The sequence below is a fragment of the Nyctereutes procyonoides genome, unplaced genomic scaffold (genome assembly GCF_905146905.1).
Source record: "Nyctereutes procyonoides isolate TBG_1078 unplaced genomic scaffold, NYPRO_anot_genome, whole genome shotgun sequence".
Classification (NCBI taxonomy): Eukaryota; Metazoa; Chordata; class Mammalia; order Carnivora; family Canidae; genus Nyctereutes; species Nyctereutes procyonoides.
In genome coordinates, this window is record NW_026575145.1 from 11,355,443 (window position 1) to 11,374,736 (window position 19,294).

General features: G+C 40.5%; 1 long non-coding RNA gene across 5 annotated transcripts in view; it reads right to left on the minus strand.

The window, feature by feature from the left end:
- LOC129499341 (uncharacterized) overlaps nt 1–19,294 on the minus strand; it is a 154,319-nt gene that overhangs the window by 85,954 nt on the left and 49,071 nt on the right. For all 5 annotated transcript variants that reach the window (XR_008662376.1, XR_008662374.1, XR_008662375.1 and 2 more), the window contains exon 4: nt 4,364–4,444. This is a non-coding gene — a long non-coding RNA (uncharacterized LOC129499341). The remainder of the gene's footprint in view (nt 1–4,363; nt 4,445–19,294) is intronic.

Below are 19,294 nucleotides of genomic sequence, written 5' to 3' on the forward strand. Positions count from 1 at the left end.
GAGTCAGAAGGTAATCATACACAGACAATTATGGCTTCAAGAACTTTCCTAACATATTCAGCCAGAGCAGAGCTCCATTAGATTTCATACTACCGTATTCTCTGGGCTAACTGCAAGCTGCTTTCAGACCCATGATGCATCTGTTGGTATTCATTTAGAGGTGTTTGATTACGTAGGAGATGCCATTGTGTGCTGTCCAGATCTTTTTTGGGTTTTTGTTGTTATTGTTGTTGTTTTATAAATTTATTTTTATTGATGTTCAATTTGCCAACATATAGAATAACACCCAGTGCTCATCCCATCAAGTGCCCCCCTCAGTGCCCATCACCCAGTCACCCCCACCCCCCACCCACCTCCCTTTCCACCACCTCTAGTTCGTTTCCCAGAGTTAGGAGTCTATCATGTTCTGTCTCCCTTTCTGATATTTCCCACTCATTTCTTCTCCTTTCCCCTTTATTCCCTTTCACTATTTTTTATATTCCTCAAATGAATGAGACCATAAAATGTTTGTCCTTCTCTGATTGACTTATTTCACTCAGCATAATACCCTCCAGTTCCATCCACGTTGAAGCAAATGGTGGGTATTTGTCGTTTCTAATGGCTGAGTAATATTCCATTGTATACATAAACCACATCTTCTTTATCCATTCATCTTTCGATGGACACCGAGGCTCCTTCCACAGTTTGGCTATTGTGGACATTGCTGCTATAAACATCGGGGTGCAGGTATCCCGGCGTTTCATTGCATCTGTACCAGATCCTCTTTGTAAATCAAAGTAGCTATTCTCTCAGCTACTAAGAGTGTTTTCTGCTGAAGCTCCATAACTGAGTCCCTCCCCAGGAATTGCCTTTAGCCTAAGGGAGCAGTCTCAAACAGGTTATACCTCCTTCCTTTGGTAGCCTAAATCCAAGGATGGATCTACGCAATAATAGAAGTCCCACTCCTTTCTTTATCTCAATTTTGGAAAGCTCTGAAGAGCCACTCTAGGTTCAGAGGTCCCCAAGGGATCAACTGAAGTCTCTGTTGTGACTGAATTAAACTCAACTTCTCCTTTAGCCCCATTCTGCCTCCCTCATACCCTTAAATCTTAAAATACTATCTGGATGAAATCACATCTGCTACAAGAGAGGTATGACAGAAACCAAGCTGCCATTTATCCTGGTTCCAAGATGCTAGGAAGATGGAGCTGAACATAGAGAAGGCCATATGTTATGTCCAATCCATTCTGATCTTGATGTGAGAGGTTGGGGGTGCCAACCCTTGGTCATCTCTAAGCCAAAGAAAACAGGAAACCAGTCACTTCTAGGGATGGCTTCGGGGATTCATTCTACTTTAGGATGTGCTCAAGAATATTTGGGAGGTAACAAATTAAGGCCAGCAAAGTTCTTCGATTCCCTGAGAATTGATCCTAGCTTCCTCAAGGCGCTTGTATTACGAACCATATTGGAGTAGGCTAGGGCAAGTTATCCATTCTGCAAGACTTGGGCTAGGAATGTGAATGAGGGCACAGCTGCTTACTTAACTGCCCTCTATTTTATGCTATTAAGTAGAGATTGAGTTGATATCAACTAAACTGTGCCCCCAAAAGGTCCTGTTGTCTTTTTAGGACTCAACAAATCACACTGAAATGGCTTCTTGCTCCTCTCAGAGTTAAAGGGATTCTGTGTGGCAATCTTTTCCTATTACTACTAAGTATCTATTGAGTTCTAGTTGTATGAGAAAGAAAGTCCCTGACCCCTAGGCATGTGTGGTGCAAGAAACACAACACGTAAAGCTGTATCAGTGCTTTCCACTCTCAACTGATTGCTTTCAGATCATTGCCCAAATTGCCCATAATGCTGGGTGTTTTTGGATTACCAGATTTATGTGAAATACTCATTGGCCTGAATGTTCCTCTGGAATAGGTTCATTGTCTTTCTGGTCCTACCCAAAACTATTTTATTCATTTAGTATATTTTATGATTGTTTACCATTATTGTAAAACACCTTCTCCTGCCCATCAGGAAGGTTACTCATATTTCTTATTTAAAAAAAATCACTCATCTAATTTTTAAAGTTGGTAATATAGTAATATGGTCCAAATACCAAAAAATTACCAAAACTATATAGTGGAATCCCTTCCTGCCCCTATTTCTCATCTGTGTAGTCAAAATCTTCATTTCACCTTAAAACTACCAAAGCCAGGTAGTTTTTCTATCCTTTTTACATGCTAACACATCCATTTTGTGCACTCTGCCTTTCTCATTTAATAACATAGAGATCTTTTTCGAGTTATTTAACATTTGATAAAAATTTTCTTTTTTTATTAAATTTTTTTATTTATTTATGATAATCACACAGAGAGAGAGAGAGAGGCAGAGACACAGGCAGAGGGAGAAGCAGGCTCCATGCACCGGGAGCCCGACATGGGATTCGATCCTGGGTTTCCAGGAGCGCGCCCTGGGCTGAAGGCAGGCGCCAAACCGCTGCGCCACCCAGGGATCCCAAAAATTATTTTCTTTAAGAGAATAAAGGGAACCTTTAAGAATTGCTGGGACCTTTCAAAGATGACATAATAAGGAAAAATTAGGAAGTTTCTTGGGGTTGGGTCAGATGCTGATGGAGTTTGGCATCTTATTTTTCTCAGTAGAGATTTAGTAGGAATACTGAAGAGGAAGAAAAAAGATAACAGCACATCAGCCAAGGACACAGCATGAAAAAAACAAAAAAAAAGGGAAAAGAGGGATCCAGAGCCATCTGTGCCAATAGTGAGTGGAAGCTACATAGTTTAAGAGCAAGACAGTTGACCAGGGCCTAGTTGGCCTGTAGGGCAAAGGTAAAGTCATGGCCTCTGAGTAGTTCTAGATCAACACGAGATAGGAAGGAAAAAGGGAATGTTCAGATTGCCCTAGGTGCAAGGAGGTAATGCTGGATCTATATTCAGAGAGAGTGGGATCAAAGCACACATGTAAGCTTAAAAAGGGAATGGTCAGATTGCCCTAGGTGCAAGGAGGTAATGCTGGATCTATATTCAGAGAGAGTGGGATCAAAGCACACATGTAAGCTTAGAAATCAGAGCTGCATTTAAACCCCATGTGAGTTAAGCACTTTTAGGGAAATTACTTAATTTCCCCTCACCTAAGTTTTCTTATCTGTGAAATGAGAATAAGAATAAGAATAATAACCATTTACAGGGCTGTCTTAGGGATTAAACAGGGTAACATGGCACTGTTTGAAATGTAAATTATTCTTAGAACATTTTCAGTGGGAGTTGCATTGCCCCTTTAGTGTCTTAATTTGAAAGAATTATTTTACTGTCATGACTAAACATAGAAACTTCAAGAGAACATATTTTCTTTTTTTAAACTTATTTGAGAGAGAGAGAAAGACACGTGTGAGTAGGGGGAAGGGCAGAGGGAGAGGAAGAGACAGAATCTGAAGCAGACTACATGCTGAGCATGGAGCCTGACACGGGGCTTGATCTCAGGACCCTGAGATCATAACCTGAGCTGAAATCAAGAATTGGACATTTAACCAACTAAGTTACTACCCAGCTGCCCCCATAAGAACATATTTTCAAAAAATTATGTGTCAGTGGGTTTTTCATTGATAATTGGCTTAATTTAAAATATTAGACTGGACTAACATTAAAGTCCTTGCTGGACTTCCATTAGTTGAGTACAATCTTTGCATTAAACTATCTGCTACAATAATGAATGACTTTATAAAATTCTGCAAAATTTGAAGGTTACATTAACATAAAAGAAAATTATGGTAATACATTCCAGTTAACACAGGAATTACCAGATAAATACTGTTAAACTCCTGTCAAATAGCAAGAGTTGATTCAGATGGACAGTATATTTATTTTTTTAACCAAATACCTCCTCAGTAAATTATAATGACTTTGCAGTAATGTGTATCTGGAAAATTGAGTCGTCTCTAGGATGACATGCATGTTTCAAGTGGTATTGAAAGCTGCACTGATGGATATGTATAATAAACATAACTGTTATTAATGAACTCTGTGTTCATTTAATGAGAAATAAAAGTAACTTGTAGATGAATACCTTTAAAAAACTAAAATAAACAGGGTGATGTATAAAGAGTGCTTAGCACAGTGCCTGACTCATAGTAGTGAGCAGTGAGCAAATTAATATATTTGCACTTGTATTATAAGTGTTAAAGTTAATAAGGGAGAAGAATATTTCCTAAAGGCCAGAGAGGAGACACCAACCATCAGGTGAAAAAAGTTTCTGCCTCAGCTGGTGTGGTGACGTCAGGGCCTTGGGTGAGAAGGCCTCTTCTTCGAGGGCTAAAAACCATGAGGTGTAAGAGGTGATGAAGTGAGCCTGACAGCCAAACACAAAGGATCTTACTTACCTGTGAGATGGAGTTCATCAATAAGAAACAACCAGTTCTTCCTTGGACTGGAGAGGTAGGGGATAACTAAAAATGGTATGCCTGGAAGAAGCAAGATTTTTTGCTTACATTAGAGTGCTTAAAGCTGTTTGAAAATCTAATTTAAGTACTAATAACTGAAAATGCTGACATGACAGGGAAAATGCTATTTTAAACACACACCCACTATCTCTGAAAGGCAGATGTTTTAATAGGTGTGGACATGGAAGTCTAGAGAAAGAAGCCAGGGGAGGACTGAGCTATCCTATATAATAGAGGGAGGAAGCTTATGGGAAAGAAAAGACCTCAGAGAACAAATGAGTCTGATCAAGACTTTTAAGTAGTTTACCCTTTCCTAATATTCCTACAAAATCTTCCATGAAATCAACATTGTTTACTAATGCTTATGATATGAATGGATCTTTTCTGGGTGAATGTACAGTGCTGTGTGAATGTACAGTGCTGTGTTCATATGTGTGAAGGATGAAAACAGACTGCACTTGAGGAAAACAGCCATCAAATTTCCTGACTTTATGTTGTGACTGTGTATCTATCACTTATATCAGGCCAACCCAGGAGTGTGCTTCTTTGACTGAAGGTTTAGGGGAAATAATGCTCCTGAAAATATTCATTCAAGCAACAAATATTTCTTGAGCACTAATCATGTGATACGTGCTGTGTTCTGAATCCAGGGCACAATAACAGAGCAATGGTCTTTGTTACCAGGAAACTCTCAGTCTAATGAGGAAGGATGAGAAACAATGTGACAAGGGATGTAGCTGGGGTATGCAGAGACTACGGGAGCACCTAAGAGTGGTGCCAAGAAAGATTTGAGAAAAGGAAAACCCAGTGCTGAAGAGCAAATTACGTGAGTAAAACATTACATTGGAAAACATTAATATTGCCTTGTGAGTTGATGATCCAAATTGAAGCAATTGAGACAACCATTCAGAGAAGAGGTGAAATATCTGGGTACTATTCTTTTGGCCTCCTGGTTTCTCTTTCTTTTTGTTGTTACCCATTTCATCTCATAACTTCTATATTTTGTTTCCAGAAGAAACTGCCCCAGAAAGAAACCCTGAAGAATACTATAGAACTGAATTTTCAAAGGCAGGTTGAAAGGAAAGAGGTGGTTAATTAATAAGCAAAGTATAGGCTCTTCCGATAACAGGTTAGTTCCATCAAGTACAATGGAGGGTGTAGCCAAACTGGCTTCATAATGAGCTTGTTTCTTTACCAATGTTTTAAATAACAGGATTTACATAAACCTAGAGCAAAAGGATTTCAGAACAAAGAAGTGTATGTATTTGGATGCATTTTTCTTATAAACAGCACTGTTATTCAGTAAGAACAGGGAGAAGAGGTGACTAAGTTAATGAGACATTTTATAATTAACAGCAGAATTTTTTTAAAAATTTTTATTTATTTATGATAGAGAGAGAGAGGCAGAGACACAGGCAGAGGGAGAAGCAGGCTCCATGCACCGGGAGCCCGACGTGGGACTCGATCCCGGGTCTCCAGGATCGCGCCCTGGGCCAAAGGCAGGCGCCAAACCGCTGCACCACCCAGGGATCCCCTTAACAGCAGAATTTATGTTTCAGATGTGTAATGTCTGTGATAAGATGTGTATTTATTTCAGCATTTCTGGAAGTGATCAAAACGTTTTTGAGATTTTCTTTAGAGTCAGTTGGAGTTTAAATCAAGAAACCAGCAATGTGAGTTTATCCTACTTAAAGGCAGGTCAGAAAGACCTAAGCTCCAATCCTGGCTCTTCCATTTGATAACTACATAACCTTGGAAAAGTTTAGCCTCTCACAATTGTGTCACAATTTCCTCATCCCTAAAATGGGAACAATAATTTTCAGAATTTTTAGAAGTAATGAGATAACACAAGTTTCTAGCCCTGTGACTGACTCCCAGTTAGTAGCTTCTCAGTAAATCTTTCCCCTCCTCCCCACTTAATGTTAAGTTGTATTTTGACAAATATGTTTTTAGATGATTTGTTTTTTAAATATATATTTTTTAAATATTTTATTTATTTATTCATAGAGACACAGCTAGAGAGAGGCAGAGACACAGGCAGAGGGAGAAGCAGGCTCCATGCAGGGAGCCCGATGTGGCACTCGATCCCGGGGTCTCCAGGATCACGCCCTGGGCTGCAGGCGGCGCTAAACCGCTGCGCCACTCGGGCTGCCCTAGATGATTTGTTATTCTTAAATGTTAAAGCTCTACCCCCCTTGAGGATCTGTGAAGAACAATTCAACTTCTAGGGAAGTTTTAAAGAAACTTAAAGAACTTCTGTTTTAAAGAAATACTCAAACCAATGAGCAAATAAGTGTTTGTAAGGCTATTACAGCATTGTGTATAAAACTGAAAAACTATTAAAAATAGCCCAGCATTTGCCATAAGCTTGCTTAAATAATTTATAGTGCATCTGCATAATGAATGGCTATGCAGTCACTTAAATGAATGCTGACTCTGTGCCAAGATGTAAAGCTATCTAAGAGAGCTATTCCTCAAACAAGGTATTGAATACGATGTATATTATGTCACATTTCTGCTAAAAAAAATGTATAAACACATACATTTGGGATCCCTGGGTGACGCAGCGGTTTGGCGCTTGCCTTTAGCCCAGGGCGCCATCCTGGAGACCTGGGATCGAATCCCACGTCGGGCTCCCGGTGCATGGAGCCTGCTTCTCCCTCTGCCGGTGTCTCTGCCTCTCTCTCTCTCTCTCTGTGTGTGTGTGTGTGTGTGACTATCATAAAAAAAAAAACACATACATTTTTAAAACCCTGAAAAGGGGGCACCTGGGTGGCTCAGCAGGTTAAGTGTTTGACTTTGGCTCAGATCATGATCTTGGAGTCCCAGGATGGAGCCCACATCAGGCTCCCTGCTCAGTGGGAAGTCTGCTTGTCCTTTGAAGCCCTTTGCCCTTCCCCCGGTTTGTGCTCCCCTCCCCGCCTCAAAGAAATAAAATCTTCAAGGAAAAAAAAAAAACCTGGAAAGATATGCTGCAAACTATCAACAGCATATGGCAGAGGGAGGTAGATGATTGTGGGAGACTTTCATTTTTTAAATTGTATACTTGAGTGATACTGGATTGTTTAGCATGAGTATGTATGTGTATTTAGAAAACAAGAGAAAAAGATAGGGGAGAAATATTACCTCCACATTCTGAAGAAAATGCCAATAAAGGGGGATTATAAACTGTTTTAAGCAGAGGCTGCATTCAGAAGTAGTTATTCTACATTAGAAGTCTAATACTCCTTTGGAAAGCATACAGATCCTGGTATATTGTGAAAGAACCAGGCCTGTCAATTAATTAATTTATTATTATTTTTTTAAAGATTTTATTTATTTATTCATGAGAGACACAGAATGAGAGGCAGAGATATAGGCAGAGAGAAAAGCAGGTTCCCTGCAGGGAGCCCAATGCGGGACTCGATCCTAGGACCCTGGGATCACAACCTGAGCTGAAGGCAGATGCTCAACCACTGAGCCACCTAGGTGCCCCCCAGGCCTGGCAATTTAGAGTCATATCCAATGTTATGACTACTACACAACTTCTGGTTTCATACTATAACTGTATGTGCACTGCATACATACTATATACATAGTATAGTTATACCTTCCAGGTAAGACACAGCCAGTGGTATGTGATTTGGGGGTCTCTGGGAAAGCCTCCCTGCAACAGCTCCCTTACTAGTTTGTTAGGATATCAGAAATTCCATTATTAAGAAGTTTAATTTCTTCAGATTAAGAAATTATCTGATATTCAAATTCTGCACTAAGGGTCCCTCTCATGTGTTCCTTCAGCATGCTGTATATATCTGCAAGAGTGTTTATATAGATTTTAATTGTCTGTTTTCTATTCCCACAAGACTCAGCTCCTCCCTATGGGGTTTTTTTCTTTGTTTTTTGTTTTAAAGATTTTATTTATTTATTCATGAAAGACAGAGAGAGAGAGAGAGAGAGAGGCAGAGACACAGGCAGAGGGAGAAGCAGGCTCCATGCAAGGAGCCTGGTGTGGGATTCGATTCCGGGTCTCCAGGATCAGGCCCTGGGCTGAAGGCAGGAGCTAAACCGCTGAGCCACCCGAGCTGCCCAAGAACTATGTTTTGATAGCTCTGTTCCCCAGTGCATTCCACAAGGCCAGACACACAGAGGGTCTCAGTATATTCACCAATTGAATGAATGCTTCTACAGATACTCACATGAATACTGAATATTAGGGATATTCATATGAATATTGAACCTGTTGTTTCTACTCCAACTATTGTGAAGTTAAATTGAGGAAATATATATGAAGGCATTTTATAAACTATGAACTATCATACAAAATGCATATATTATTATTGGAATGTAAATTTTTTTCTGAGATAATTTCCAGGGGGTATACTTCTCTGGATGGACATATAATATGGAGAAGTCCACCTGACAATGGCAAAAATCCTGACCCATCCTCCAGCTGCTTGCATTCTAAAGAGTTCAGGAAGGAGGTCCCCAGTGAAAACTAATTAACAAGGAAATATTTCATTTCTGTAAAAACAGTCAAGAGTGAGTGGAGAGCAAGGATTATGTGGGAGTAAGAATAGGAAAATACATAAAGCATGTTCTGAAAGCCTCAAATAGCACTTTTCATCTCTTCCAGAATCTCTGGTCAGGGACACTTTTTTACATAAGGTGGAGTTCTCTGGCTCAGGGCTTTTGTCCTCTTGAAAGACATGGCTTTGCTCTCTAGGTTGCAAAGAACATGTTTTAAAACTGGGATTTTTATCATTAGTTTCCCAGGAAACCATTTTGGTTCCAATGCTAATTTGTGTACCTGATTGTTTAATTGAAAATGAGGTGGGGGAAAGGAGGGAGCAGATGGAAAGACTACTTTGAGTCACTGCCCAGCAAGAAGATGCCAGGCAGGGAATGCCAAGTCGACTGCTGGTGCCACCCTACACTTAGTGCCAGTTGGCACCAGGTTTCTTAACTGAGGTCAACAGAGTATGGGGCAAGGATTTGGAGATTCATTTTCTTTTCTTAGTTCTGACCTGAGAGGTTGAGGAGAGGTTGAGCTCGGCACTCACTGAGGTTGAGTTAGAGGGAGCCAGCAGACAGGCCTGAGCAAGACAAACAGCTCATGTCTTGGAAGTGTTCTAAGTTTCCTGCTTAAGACATTTTTAAAATCTCCTCCCTCAGATGGAATGATGTCCCTAGAGGGTGTGGATACCTGGAGCTTACCTCTACCACGGCATCTACAAATGAACTGTATTTACATTTCTGTGGCTTTTTCTTTTGGTGACCAGAGCCTCCGTAATGATGGCATTAGAGGGTGTGGCTTTGCACACCAAAGAATGCAGAATTCTTACTGCCTTTAATGTTCCCTAGAGAGGTAGTGTATCTGGACATTTCAGCTCCAAAGGCCTGGAAGAGAAGGCGGCTTGTTAGCTGCTCACTGTCCTGAAGCTTCTTTGTGGGCTGTGTATAGCTGGTATGTGGGACCATCAGTCAGAACTGGACTGAACAGCTCTGTGCGGTGAATGAGGCCAAGGTTAACAGTCTTGGTAAAAACCATCCCAGTGTCACGTAACCACCAAAGATGAACACTGACCTAGATTGCATTTTTTTTCACTTGCGAAGACTCGCACATACACCTTGACAGCATCCTCTCTAGTCTCAAACCATGCTGTCCAATAGAGTAACCATGATGCACCTGTGCTTGTTAAGCACCTGAGTGCTCAAACGTGAGTCTGATTTGCCATATGTTAAGCATAAAATATACCCTAGAATTTTGAAGACTTAGTATGAGGAAAGAATATAAACCATCTCAATAGTTTTTAATGGGGGTTATATGCTGACATGACAATATTTTGGATAGACAGCATTAAGTAAGAGTATATTAGGAGAATTAATTTCACTTGTTTCTTGTTACTCTTTTTACTATGGCTACTAGAAAAATTTATTACATAACGCTCACATTTATATTTTGATTGGACAGTGCTGGTCAGAATGAGAACCGTAATACTCATTCAATCCCTCAGTCAATCCCTTTTGAGCACTCTAACATGCTGAAAATAAATAAGATCCAGGCTCTGCTCTCAGCAGCTTCCATATAAAAGAAGGGCAGTTATTTACAGAGCAATAGCCTAGGGGGTGAGTGCTGGAATAGAATAACATGCACCCAACTGTGGGAGTCCCAAGGAAAGAAAGACACTCTTACGGACAGCTTCATCAAGGAAGGCTTCAAGGAGGAGATGAGTTTTAGGATACACAGGGGTTTTAGCAGTCAAAGGAAAAAAACGCAATGATGTATCAAGAGACACAGATACCTGACATGCCCAGCATGTTTCAACAAAACCCAAGTTGTTTATTTGGGTGCAGCTTTTTAGGACAAATGGGGAGTGATTGGTGGAGATGAGGCTGAGAAAATAAGCCAAGGTTCCAGATTCTGAAGGCTCTCTCATGCCACAAGGAGTTTGCACTTACAGTGGCTCAGGGGTTGTCTAACTGTAATGTGGCAAAGAATCACCTGGAGAGCTTTTTAAAATTCCACACACCCAGAGGCTTTGATCTTGACGTGTTAGGGCTCAAAATTAGCATTTTAAAATCAGCATTCCAGATGATTCCAATTGAGACCTCACTTTGGAAAATGCTACTGCAGGTAAGGGGATTTAGTTAGGCAGTGACGTGATCAGCCTGCATTGAAGGAAGATACTCTGAGAACAGAAGGCAGGTAGGTGGGGAAAGTTATCCTGGGACTGTAGAGTGTTGGCTGTTTCAATTATCTAGATGAAAAGTGATAAGGGTAGGGCAATGTAAATTCAAATGCGAATGGGAGATGACTGCCAGAGACATTAAGATAGTCAACGGATGCCTGCGTGGCCTAGTGGTTGAGTGCCTTTGGTTCAGGTTGTGATCCCAGGGATTGAGTTCCGCATCTGGCTTCCTACAGGGAGCCTGCTTCTCCCCCTGCCTGTGTTTCTGCCTCTCTCTGTGTGTCTCTCATGAATGAATAAATAAAATAAAATAAATAAAATAAAATAAAATAATAAAATGGTAGTCAAATTTTCAGGTCTTATTGACTAACCTGGTCCTTGCTTATACCCTTGTTTCTATCCCCTGTATCACACCGGAGCACTGGTTTTCTTGTTTATTTTCCCCAAATATCTGAGAACACAATAATCTTCTTAGTGAGACCTTCCAAAGCAAAGTTGATACAGGGTTCAGTTTCCGAGCAAGCCCTTCCTATAATAAAGGTGTTTTTAGGGGATCTAAAGTAAACCTTCCTTTGACACCTTTTAAAAGATCCCCTGGCATTCCTGATCCTGCAGCTGCATAAAATGGGTAGAACCAGAAGGGAAGTGTCCCTGTTTTCCCAGAGCTTCTTGGCTGCCTTGATTCCTTGGCAAGTGAAAAAAAAAGACCAGGCTGGCTTACATTTTTAATAGAAGAGGGAATAAAGATACGCTTACCCTATAAACAAAACAGCTTTTAATGTTTGCTTGTTTGTTTGTTTTGGAAACTGTATAACCAATCATAGAAAGAGACAAGTTGATTAAGCACTGGCATACAACATAAACAGCAAATAATAAAGACCTAAGTTTCAAATGAGCTTCAACTAAGGATGGGTTAGTAATGTGCACATAGATTTTATCTATTTTGTTTACTTGAAAGTCTACTTTTTATTACTTTTCCTTAAGAAGACTGTCATTAATCTCAATTTCTAAGGTAGCTCATTTTCTCCAAGCAATGGGCTCTAAGAATAAGGAGAGGAACTAGAGTTTCGAAGTGTAGTTATTTGAGGAGTTAAACTGTGTGTCTGCCAAAAGTGATGCATCTTATAATGCCATGATAAACACAGGTACACTCTCTCTGATGCTCCTTTTCTGGCATAGGGACCCAGTGTACTCATCAAAGAATATTCTTTCAACTTGGCTCTTTTTCTTTATCTCTGGCTGCTGCCATTCCTGTCTGCATTTCTTGGAGTTTCTCTGCGCTCAAACAGGGATATAGTTGCCCAGGGGATTCCTCTATCCCTCCCAAGTGTGTGTTCAGTTTGGAGTACATGTACTTTCATTCTGGGGAGTTTCTACCTAGAAGGCATTTTAGAAAGACAGAAAGGTAATTAATTTTCCAAATGCTCAGTATACTTCTACCCTCAGATGACTAGCAGCCTGCCAGCCATCTTCTAAACAATGATTAATTTATTAATATCTCAGTGGCAATTGACTAAATGCAATATTCATTCTTATTAAAACCGTAATAAACTAATAAACCTTTATTAAGCTAGGAATGGAAGATGGGGTATACCTGGCTGGCTTAATCAGTAAAGCATGTAACTCTTGATCTCAGGGTCGTGAGTTCCAGCCCTACACTGGGTGCAGAGCTCACAAAAAAGAAGAAAATATTGATAAAAGAATATGAAGCATTTATCTGAAAAGAACCACAAACACCAAACTTAATGGCAAAAAACATCAGAGGCCTTCCTTTTTAAAAGCAACAGTTCTGGGGCATGTGGGTGGCTCAGTTGGTTAAGCATCCAGCTCTTGATTTTGGCTCAGGTCGTGATCTCAGGGATGTAAGATCTAACCATGCATCTGGCTCCATACTAGGTGTGGAGACAAATTGAACTGCAATTCTCTCTCTGCCTCTCCCTCTGCCCTTACCCAACTCTCCCTCTGCCCTTACCCAACTCTTTTCTAATAAATAAATAAAAGCAATCAGACTAGTAAAATTCAGTGAAAAAAAAATTAAAATTAATCATTTTCTAGTAAAATGTCAAAATATAATAGAGAAAAACTCATACACAATAGCCTTCTTCCCATGTGTGTAAATGTACATCATAATCTAGATCAAAGAAAACTGTAGTATATTACTGAAGTAAATAAATGAAAATTTGGATAATCGGAGAGACATATCAGGTTTCTAGAGGGAGAAAACTTCATGTTGTAACACCACTCTCTGAATTACCCTATAAATTTAATGCAATTTTAATAAATATTCAAATCATCATTGTTGAAGATTAGGAATTTATAAGTCTACTTTAAGTTTTATCTGGAAAAAGATAAAGTTTTATCATTGAAAAAGAAAAATAACTTCATAATTTTCAATAATTTCAGGGTATTGATACCAAAATAGGCATGTGCTTCTTCAGAACTTAACAGGAAGTCTAAAAACAGACCCATGTGGGGACACCTGGGTGGCTCAGTTGGTTAAGCATCTCCCTTTGGCTCAGGTCATGGTCTGAGGGTCCTGGAATCGAGCCTTGCATTGAGCCCTGCACTCAGTGAGAAGTCTGCTTGTCCCTCTGCTCTTCTCTCTCACTCTCTCTCAAATACAAAAATAAAATCTTAAAAAAAAAAGAGAAAACCAACAGATCTATGTTACACTGGTGTACTGTAAATTATAGTATGAGAGGCATTTCAAGTTAGCAAGGAAATCCCCTCAGTTGGCAACTTAGACAGCTGGCATAGGAATGATCCTAGGAAACTGACTATAAAATAGGATTGTGAGGCTGGCTTATGCACTGTCCAGTTGGTGGACCCCACTAGTGTTAGTGAAGTACTGATAGGTTCTGGCACGCCATATCAATGCAATTATTAGAACTCTTATAGGTGGTGAACCAGACAAGATGCCAGTAGAAGGGAATGTACTGACCGGTACAATACCTCAGATGTTTGGGAGGAACAGGAAAAGTACCTATAAGGACTATGGAATTGAATGACTGTTGCTAGGTATTATCAATACATATTTGACAAAGATAATGAAAAGGCAAAGGAGAGATAACTAACCACCAATTTAAGGCAAGATATCAAAGTTACAGGGCCTCCATGGCTGTATATAGTTTCTCATTTCCTACAGCAAGGGGACAGAAAATGCTGAGGGTCAGACCAGGACTTAATTTTAAGATTAAAAGGGTCACAGGGAGTGTTGATTTCTTAATCCTAGCAAGTCTCCTACACCAAGTTCAGGACCCTGACTGATGAGTGGGATCCTGGGACTTGACACCTGCACCATTGCACAAAAGAACTTTAAAAACACAGATGAGGATGCCTGGATGGCTCAGTGGTTGAGTGTCTGCCTTTGGCTCAGGTTGTGATCCTGGGGTCCTGGGATCAAGGCCTGCATCGGGCTCCCCACAGGGAGCCTGCTTCTCCCTCTGCCTGTGTCTCTGCCTCTCTCTGTGTTTCTCTCATGAATAAGTGAATAAAATCTTTTAAAAAAATAAATGAAAAAAATAAAAACACAGATGAGTCTTGAGTCCTCTAGATCTTCAGAAGGAAACTATGCTTTCCTGCCAAAAGCTAGTTCCCCTTGCATCCCACCTAAGATGATGTAGAGGCCTCTGCTTGCTAAATCATATATGTTCTCCTTGGGATCTATGCCCACTTTCTTCCTGGCTACCAGACCAACAAAAGGATCAAGTCACAACACAACCCAGCTAGGGAAGTGCTAGGACTGTAAGTGAGGAAAGGGATTATATATGCTAAAGGAATTTGGGAACCAACCCACAAATGTATTGGCAAAAGCCAGGAGAATGTTATAGGATTGGTTCCTAAAGATTCTGGATTAAAGGAGGTAAAATGTGAAGTTAGATAAAGGAGAGTTTATCAGTACAAGAATACTTGCCTGGGACACAGGATTTAATTTCTGGCAACAACCCCAGGAGTCAGTGCTAATGTGCTGTAGGAAGCTTAGAAAAAACAATCTCCTACATTAGATGAGAAGTCTATCACAGATGGATTCAAAAGTCACAGAGAAATGACTATGTCAGAACAGATATACTGTGTAAGACTGGAAATCAGCACTGATAGACAGGGCTTGGAAGACACCATGTTTGCCAAAGTGATAAGAAATGTGCTAATAAGGAGGCCACCAACATTATTGAGAAGTCCAATGATGGCTATCCTTTGTAGGTCATAGCTTATGGTAAAAAATGATTATAGCACTGGTGACAGTAGAATGGGGCTAATTATATCCTGAAAATATAGAGGCTAGATGATGGCACATAACTATCAAAAGTAAGTTGAACACAAAATTAATGAGCAGTCATGTCAGAGTGGCAGCTAGCATAGTGTGACATTCAGAAAAGTATGGAGATGGTTAATAGAACAGCGTTCCCAGGGGCAGGACAGATGTCAGCTGACAAGGGTATTACTTAATTTATATACTCAAAAGAAATCAAGAATGAATAAGAGCAGCCATCCCAATCAAACAAAACAAAAACAAACCATGATCCTCTGCCTAGTTTTTGGATCTAAGCCAGTTCCCAGACCCTAAATCCATTCACTGAATGAGAGACTATGACCCTGCAGCATCATGGCTAGTAATATGCAGTAATGATTCCCCTAGCCCTTCCCTATGAGACCTATGGTCATTTACTAAGGTAACCGTAGAGCAGATGATGAGGAATACAGATATTTCAGTGACATTTGGACACAGGATTTGAGTTGACATTGATACCTGGCCTGGGGGGTGGGGGGAATAGCAGAGATTAATGTCACCCTTAAAGACATAAAGGATACAGGGGCAGTGATCCCCATCATTATCCCCAAGTCTGGCTCAATAAAAAAAGAACTGGTGAATTCTATATGACAGTGGACTATGGCAAACAACCAAATAGCAGTCTCAACTGCAGCTACTATGTCACATATGGTATTTCTGCTGGAAGAGATGAAGACAGCTTTGGGTACATGGTATGAAGCCAGTGATCTGGATAGAGGAATCAAAGTAGTGTGCATTCATGTGGGACAAATATGGTGTACATTTACATTCTTGACCCACAGTTGTGTTAACTCACCCACCCTCTCTGATAGCCTGAAAGTACTTAGAAAACCAGGATATTCCACAGAACATCATAATGATTCATTATGTTATATTAACAAGACCATTTGAGTACAAAGTGGCAAATAATTATAGAATTAGTTAAGACAATTGCAACCCAGAAGGTGAGATATAAACTCTATGAAAATTCAGGGGCCCAGCAAATTAGTGATGTTTTTAGGGGTCCAGTGGTCTGGAGCATGTCACTATATCCCTTCCAAAATAAAGGACAAATCATAGCATCTTGCACCTTCCATCTCTGAAAAGGAAGCAAAACCTCTGATACATTTCTTCAGGCCCTGGAGACAGGATATTGCACATGTGGGAATACTACAACAGTCATGTACTGGGTGACATAGAAGGCTGCCAGTTTTGAGAGAGGCTCAGAGGAGTAAAGGGTCTGAAGCAGGTTTGGGTTGAGATGCAAGCAACTCTGCCATTTGGGCCAAACAATATGGGAGACCCTATTGTTTTCACACTTGGAAAACACACCGTGTGGAGTTTATGGCAACCACCAATAGAAGACTTAAAATGTAGAGCTGTAGGATTATAGAGCAAGGACATGCCACCTATAGCATAGAACTCCATACCGTTTAAAACTAGCTCCTGGTATGCTACTAGGTCCTGGTAGAGATGAAAACCATGGGATGTCAATTGACTATATGGCAAGAATTAAACTGGATTTTGTTAGAACCACCAAATTATAAGGACTCAGAAGAACTCTATCATTTTTTTAAATTTTTTAAATTTATTTATTTATGATAGTCAGAGAGAGAGAGAGAAAGAGAGAGAGAGAGAGAGGCAGAGACACAGGCAGAGGGAGAAGCAGGCTCCATGCACCGGGAGCCCGATATGGGATTCGATCCCGGGTCTCCAGGATCGCGCCCTGGGCCAAAGGCAGGCGCCAAACCGCTGCGCCACCCAGGGATCCCAGAAGAACTCTATCATAAGATGGAAGTGGTATATTAAGATTGGGTATGAGCAGGGCTGGAGTACATAGGTAAGCTTAAAACGGTTGACCCAGAATCCAGATCATTTACCACTGTTGCACCAGAACTTCTTCTTCAACTCAAACCTATGTCAACACAAGATCCCTCGTGACCAGATCACAGAAGAGAAAAAAAGGACAAGCTTGGTTCATGGATATATCACCTAGTATATGGGTAGAAGCCAAAAAAATGATGGCTTCTATAGGGTCCCACACACATATGGTCCTAAAAGAGGGTGCTCAAGGGAAATCCTCCTAATGTACAGAACTTTGGGCCTCTACTGTGTGTGGAAAGAGAAATGGCTTAATATAAGAATATTAATAGACTCATGGGAAGTAGCAAATGGCCTGTTTGGTTGGTCAAGAGCCTAGAAAGAAAGATTTTTAAAAGCTGGGATAAGGGGATCTGGGAAAAAACATTTGGATGAAATATAGGAGGGCAGCTTGGGCTGCCATGACAAAATACCATAGAATAGGTGGCTTAAACAGCAGAAACTTATATTCTCACAGTTCTGGAGACTAGAAGACCGAGTTCAGGGTGCCAGCATTGATCCAGAGTGGGTTCTGGTGAGAATTCTCCTTTTGGCTTGTGTGTGTTCTTCTTCATATGTTCAGAGAGAGTAAAAACAAGCTGTTTGGTGTCTCTTCTTATAAGGAAACTTCCTATCGGACTAGGCAGGGCCCCATCCTCATGATTTCATCTAGTCCTAATCACCTCTCAAATTTTCTATCTCCAAATACCATCATAGTGGGAATTAGGGCTTCAGAAAGGAGGCATATTCATTCAGTCCATAGCAGCATGAGTGTGAAGATATTTGTATCCCAAGTTAGCATCCACTAGAGAACATCAATAATGGAGGGCACTACCCAGAAAGAAAGACTCAACAATGAAATAAGTTAATCTCTGTTATCCTGATGGCAGTACAATAGGCTTATGGAGCTTTGGTGGCACAACTGGAGACTTTATGGGCCTAACAGTATAGCCTTCTCCTCATTCAGGCCAGTTACTTCTGTTGCTAAATGTCCAACCAATAACAAGAGACTAAGCTGAGCCTCCCATAGGGCATATCACATTAGGAAACTACATTGTGGTAACTTGATTACTTTGGGCAGTTTCTATCCTGGGAAGGACAGCAATTCATCTTGATTGGAAATGATATATATTCCAGGCACAGATTTGTCCTTCCTGCCTATGAGGCCTTGGGCAGTATTTCTGTCTGAGGGCTCAGAGTTATCTACCAACACAGGGTCTCATATAACATTGACTTGGACCGAGAGTCTGTCTTTAAAGTGAAGGGGGGATATCAGTAGGCAAATACCATACCATCCATAAGATGTTGTCCTTAGGGAGTGAAATAAAACAATATGTAGAACAGCCTTTTCAAGGCTGGCTGAGGTCAGCTTCTTTTGAGGCCAGCTTAGTCTTGATGCACTGAAACTATGGGCAGCATCCCCTAGGACATGGTCTATACCAGAAATCAATCATCATCATGTAGTTAGTTATATGTCCTTAATGGATAGAAAATATTGAACTGGGAATAAAGAAATAAAAGTAGGGATGGTTCTGCTTACTAAAACACTCCCAGTGGTCTGCTCTGGTTCTATGAAAATAAGAATCCTAACTCCTACAGGGGAAATACTTTTACCAAGGGACACAATAGAGTTGCTTCAAACTTTAAGCAATAGTTTCTGCTTAGTCACTTTGGGCATCTCATGCCAAGGCACCAGTAAGTGAAGAAAGTCACCATCTTTACCAAGCAATTGGCCTTAACCATTAGGCGAAAACAGAGCTGCTATTATACAATGGGTCTAGAGGTTTTTTATTCGGATGATCCACCAGGGTTTGTTTTCGTATTCTCTGGACATATGCAGTAGCCATTGTCTAAGAAGTGCATGGTGACCAGGAGCTCATAACCCTCAGGGCTGAGGATCTAAATTACCCTGCCAGTTAAGTGATCTAGACCAGCAGAGATGCTACCCAAGGGTAAAGGAAATCTAGAATAAGAAATACAGGACAAAGACACAAGTATCAGATATGGTCCTTGAGACCAGCAACAGTAGCAGCGGTTGTCATTTTCCCCTTTGGCTGTGTACCCAAAAAGCACCAA